Raw genomic sequence first — 6,573 nt, forward strand, 5'->3', positions numbered from 1 at the left:
AAGTTGAAATCTTGAAATGTTCCGCGATTCAGCTCAATATACCACTTAGCGGCTGAACCGGTGAGAGTTCTTTGAAAGAGGCGGAGCCGGATGGAGTCATCAAGCCATGAATTCGATGAGCACCAAAGGTGATAGGTCATGACATGGGCTTGAGGGTCTTCACTGGCTTTGCCATCAAATTTTGGGCAATCACCGGGTATTTTAATCGGAACTGGTGGCCAATATGGGTTATGAAGAATGGGATCATTCGTTAACTTGGACACATCCGGAAGTTCCAACGTCACTAAGAAAGGCAACTGAGGGTTAAAGGACATTTGTGGCTGTGGAAGAGAGGTAGTACAAGGGTTCCAACCAGGTGGTGGTTGGCCCCATGGACTTTGTCCGGATGGGCCCGGCCCGAAGGGGCCTTGCCCATAGGGATTTTGCTCGTAGGGGTTCTGTCCATATGCAGACAGTTGACCCTGGGTCTGCCCCCCAGCACCCCATGGATTAGCAACTTGACCTACATGTGCAACGTACTGTTGCTGATAATTTTGATAAGGAGTAACCTGCATTTGTTGATAATTTTGGTAAGGGGTAAATTGAGTTTGCCCCTGGGGTCGCTGGTAGCCATACACTTGCTGAGCTCCATATTGGGCCTGATAAGAAGGTTGCGCTTGGTAGGAAGGTTGGGGCTGTGGCCCACCTTGCATTTGATAACCAAGTTGAGTCTGGATCCCAGAAGAATGTCCTTGAACAGACTGGGCTTGGACCATCTGGCCGGAAGGTTGGCCTGGTTGGGTTTGGGACGGGCCTGGTTGCCCAGAGGGATATGTCTGCTGGGTACCAGGTTGTCCTTGAACAACCAAGGGTCATCCTTGCGGGACAGATGGTTGAGCGGACTGGATGGCCGGTTGACCTTGAGGTTGGCTAGCCTGTCCAGAAGGATGACTAAGCTGGGCAGTGGGTTGGCCTTGCTGTGCAGAGAGCTGGCCCGTTTGCCCAAAAGGATGAGCAGGTTGGACAGTGGGTTGGCCCTGCTGTAAGTAAGGTTTCCCCCCTTGCCCAAAAGTATACCCCTGTTGGATTGCCGGTTGACCTTGTGGAATGTAAGTTTGTCCGGTTTGTCCAGAGGGATAACCCTGCTGAATATCAGGTTGGCCTTGTTGAATATAAGGTTGTCCTGGTTGTCTAGACGGGTAACCTTGCTGGGTACCTGGTTGCCTCGGATAACCCGAAGGTTGAGTCAGATAGGTAAAGGACGGGTTGTCCCTGATAGGGTTGTCCTTGTAGGCCCCCAGATTGTCCTGGGTAAGACTGGCCATAATATTGCTACCCCTGGGGGGTTTGCAGATAAGATGGCTGGCCTTGGTTAGGTGGAGCTGTCCAGGTATTGCTTGGCCTCTGTGGAAAGAGTGAGTGCTAGGGTCCCAAGTAATGGCTAACGGTACCGAAACCTCAACCATAGGTTGAGTAGGCAAGGGTTGAGATAGTTGAAGGTATTGACCGGTAGAATCATAGTAAAATAACGGACCTTGCGCATTCGGATCCTGAACAGGTTGTCCAGAAGCATCATACGGCCCTCCTCCTGGAACGGGACCAGAAGAGGGTGGAGCACTTTGTGCAGGGTGGACAACTCTAGGCGAGAGTTCCGGCTGGCCACTACTCACTTGACCGTGAGGGGGACCAGCACCAGTGTTCAAAGATGAAGACGTTGTTACGGCACTAACGACCGGAGTTGAATGTGCTACACAAACAGTTGGATTTGTCGGAACTGAAGTAACAGGTGTAGTATGGGGTTGTGAAACAAAAGGTCCCGTGGTGGGAGTAACATGAGGATCCCACATGGTCGAAGCAGAAGTCCTGGCAGCTACCCTGTCCCTCAACGACTGATAGCGTGGGGGGAGCGGAGAAGTAGCTGGGATGGGAGTGTCGATATTCGACATCACAGGTGTTTCACTCATGCTAGGAGATGTCTCATCCATGTGGGAGGTAGACATTGAAGACGAAACACCAGGTGGGGTAACAGGAATATCGTCGTCGTCAGGCTCCCAAATGGGGTTCCAATGAACTTCGTAACCTTCGTCTTCTGGGGCGCGAGAGTTGATCGGTTGGATAATTGGGATAACAGGAAGAGTATCACTCACAACCGGTACCTCAGGAGCAGCGGAAGATGGAGAACCTTCATCACTTGGAACGGGAGTCGACGATTCAGCCAGGATGACAAACTTCAAACAAACCTAAGGGAGTCTAACGATAAAAGACCCTACTCAAACTAACGCACACAAGATCTAACCAGGTAATGTTTATCGTGGCCAAATGAATTTTAAGACACAAAGACACAACTTGACCTTTTCATGTTTTAAGAGTCGAGAAAAGGACAAAAAGGTGACTCTAGTCACCTTCGAATGTTTTATGAACCCGAAGTGACAAACTGCTCAAGTGAACCTTTTCGTTTAAGGAGTCTGAAAAGGATCAAAAGTGACTACTCTGGAGAAACTAGGCAAAGGGTTTACCAGACAATCCGTAAAACTGCTTATACACCTTGGCAATCGTATGAAAACCAAGGACTTTCCGTACTGCAGTCAATCTTCCCGAATGCTGTGTTCGGTGCGTTACAGTTTGTAAGGCGGTAGACACGGCTTCCTATGGATCAAGGATGATAACCTAGTGGAGTCTCCCCTATATACGTGATGGTACGTGGGAGCTCAAGTCCGTGCTAGACCACTATCGAGTCACAAAAGGAGGAATCACCCAACCATAGTGTGAAACAACAGTGACTAGGTTTAACGACGTCGGAGCACGTCTCTAGCCTAGACTTCTACTTAGTGAGCGTTATGTTCCAATGCGTTTTTAAGTTCATTCAGTTCATTTTATGGTTGATCTTTGATTAAGTTTCAGTTTCAGGTCCTACCGTATGTAATCTCTCACAATTTCCTGAATGCAAACTACATGCCAAAGAATATCATTTCGTTCGATGAATGCTAACTACAAGAGAGTTAAGGATCTTTTCAAACAAAATGACCACAAACAAGCACGAATCACTTTGATGCAGCTAATGACAAATAAATGAAACTTTTTCTTTTGTTTTAAATCACTAAATCAATGAAAAGCTTCTACTTTCAATTAACTAATGTAACGCAACAAAGATTATTCGTTTTCCTTTTCAATGGCAAAGTGCACAAAATGAATTTTGAGAGACAGTAACACCGAGCAAAAGACCAATTTCACTCAATGAGAACACAAACGGATCCCAAAAACACCAAAACAGTCCTTCAAACCAAAAAGAAAATACAAAGGCCTCTTATGAGCTATGTGATCCAAGCTTAAACGAAGCCAAGTGAAACCCAAGCGATAAAGAAACAAATCACTTGAACAACCAAAAAACTTTGACAACTACTGAGAGAATGCAAAGGAATAACCACAATGTTGACCGGACGATCAGAGAACAAAAAACACCTTTGGGAGGCTCGACGCACAAAGCCACTAGATGCCCTAGGGCTAAGATGTGAAACCGATAGAAAAAGGCAAACACCTGAATGATGAAGGTCTAAAACAAGTCAAATCAGGACCAAACACACTCCAGTAATTGAAAAAAAGACAGCTAGACACAAATCCAAGCTCAGAGGGCTTAAGGACAAGCGAACTTGAAAAGTTGACAGGCCTGGCGTGACGGTCAGGCTACAACTCGCGCCTTTATAGGATTGGCGTGGGTTGTCTTTGAGCAAATAGCGCCAATAGCGTGACTGTTTGGCTAAAAAGCACGCTAATCAAGTTAACTTAAATCAAAACAAAAGCAGGTGACCCAGGGCTTGAGAACAGTATCTAGGCAAACCAGGAAGCAAGAAACAACAAGAAATTCAACCCAGAAAGCTATCTAAGCAATCAAAACAAGAAAACCAAAGAGACAAGACAAACTCCAAGTTGTTCAGTTCGTAAACCAAACCAGAGGTTGACTGAAGTGGCGTTGATCTACTCCGCTAATGCAAAGCAATAGCGTTTCGAAGGCTACCTGGCTGTGCTTCAGGCTCCATCTAAAGTTTACAAATCAAACAACAAGATCTCCCCAGTGGAGTCGCCAAATTGTTGTCGAGGTAAATCCTCTCTACGAACAGAGAGGATCCCTACTAGCCCAGACCGGGTCTAGCAACAATCACACAATGCTATCACGCAAATTCCTAATTGCAAATAAAAAGTGGATGGTGAGAACCTACTTGAATTCCAACGCTAGTGTTCGTCGAAGAGATGTCGCCTTCGTTCCTTTGCCTTGGCCGGTCACGATCTGCACGATCTCCGTGATAGGATACCTGCACACGCAAAGAACAACACGAAAAACAAGCGTAAAATCTAGTAGATGCAATTATATATCGGTCAGAAAAGATATAACTCAACATCAAACATAAAGCAACGAGAGTGGAACCATAATGATAGTCATCTATTATTAATGAATAACAAAGAAGAATACAACCATCGTTCTGACGTCAAATCCTCCTTTGGCTGGGTAGTTAGCTACACAAGTCTTGCAAAGCTTTTTGGGATGAGGGACAAGCCTCTCTCTCTTTGGGTGACAAGAATCTCCTTACTTAGATTTGGCCTTATGGGTGCAAAGAAGGCTCTTGCAGCTTCAAACTCTTGAACTCCTGGAATTATCAGTATTATGACTGTAACTAGCTTGCTCAAGGCATAGAGGCAAGCTTTTATAGATAGAGAGAGAAAGAGATAGAATCAACCACATTATTCATGGGATTGGCTTTATCACTTGGAAACTTCCATGAAAGGTGGCAAACCACTTTCCCTTCTATGGAGATTCGAAGCCAAACCATCCTAGCTCAACATAGATTCAGTTGGTGAATGGGTTGAAGAGAACCTTCAGGAGTTTGGTCGTTGAAAACTTTACTCAATTCGGTTGGCGCGAGTGCGACTCTGGGACAGAGCGCCAATGGCGCACCCTTTATAGAGTATTTCCCTCATTGGCGCGGGCAGTGAACTATGAACCCGCACCAATGTAAAAAGAGCTGTTTTCATGAGGATTTTGCAGGAGATGTCTTCAGGGCAAATGAAGCCCATACTAAGAGGAATATGATGCAAGTGGTTTCAGGTCATGTCACTTCTCACAGGTCCCAAAATGAGCCCTCCATTATGCGGGTGAGGGATAACAGGGACAGTGACAAACGGTGACAAATTGTTGTGTAACACCACCAAGGAAAGAACTGGTCGACTCTTATAACTTCTACGATAGAAGCTTCCTCTGGCGCTTTGAAGAGATTCTTGAAATAATTGACCCCTAATGATGGCAACTCTTCAAAAGAGCGTGCCAGATCACCATTGGCTTTCTTCATTTCCCAGATTGTATTAGAATTTTTCCTTCCTTTAGCATAATTCTGAAAAAACTTGGTGTTGTCGTCCCCCGCCTACAACCAGATCGCTCTACTTTTTAAGCGCCAACTCTCCTCCCTGAGCTGGAGGATTCTCATCCTTTCCATTTCTAGCTCTTGAAGTCTATCCCGAGACTCTACTGTTCCATAGCCATTACCGCCTGGGTCTTCAAGAAGGGCAATCTCAGAGTTGACATTTTCCAGAGTTTCTTCTTCCTTCAGATTCTTTTGGAGGGCCCATTGCTTAGAGGCGACCTTCATCCTTTTTAAATTATCCATAAAAGCCTTGTTGTGACTCTCATCTTCGTTGAGATCAACTTTCTTCCAAGTGCTATGGAATAGGCTAATAAAGGATGCATCCGAAAGCCAAGAGGCATTAAATTTAAAAGGAGTGCCCGGTTTAGAGAAAGCACCCTTCACTTCCAGGAAGATAGGGAAATGATCCGAGAGACTGCCTTCCCCAACCCAATGTCTAAAAGCTTGTAAATTTTCAGTCAGCGATTCACAGAGAAGGAATCGATCAAGCTTCTTCCCAATCCATTCTTCTCCTATTCTTCGGTTCCTCCATGTCAGGAACATTTTGAGCGGGGAGACATCCACCAAGAGAGAAGAGGCCAGTGTATTTAGAAATAAATCAGAAAGGGGATCTGCCCTGGCTCTGACCCCCCAAGATTCTGTCATCCCCAAAGAAAAATTAAGATCTCCTCCAATTATAAGGTTTGGGTGCGCCATAAAAGATTTAGCGAAGAAGGGGTTCCAGAACCTCTCCCGATCCAAAACAGGACCATAGACATTAAGAATAAGAAAGGGGATGCATAGTTCATTGGAGTATAGTTCCACAGCCAATACATTTTCCGATCCCCAAGAGGAGATCTCTTGAAGTACCTTCGCGTTGAAACCTAGTGCCACCCCTCCCGAATGTCCATTAGCATCTATGACATGAAAGCTCCAGCCCAAAAGAAGCTTAACAAGGCAACCTATAACTTCTTCCCCCTTCCCCAGAGTTTCTTGGAGTATAATAATATCAGGTTTGTTGGACCTGATCAGTTCCTTCAGAGCTAGATTTTTCGGTAGACTAGCTAGACCCCTGCAATTTGTTAAAAAATTACTGCATAACATAAATAATTACTGAGAGGAATAAATATAAAAATAGCCAGCAACAACCATAAACACATAAACACAAATGTTTATCCGGGAAAACCCCAAATCCGGGGAAAAA

This window comes from Pinus tabuliformis, chromosome 9, assembly GCF_031772625.1.
Source record: "Pinus tabuliformis cultivar Carrire ecotype Pingquan chromosome 9, CPIR1, whole genome shotgun sequence".
Lineage (NCBI taxonomy): Eukaryota > Viridiplantae > Streptophyta > Pinopsida > Pinales > Pinaceae > Pinus > Pinus tabuliformis.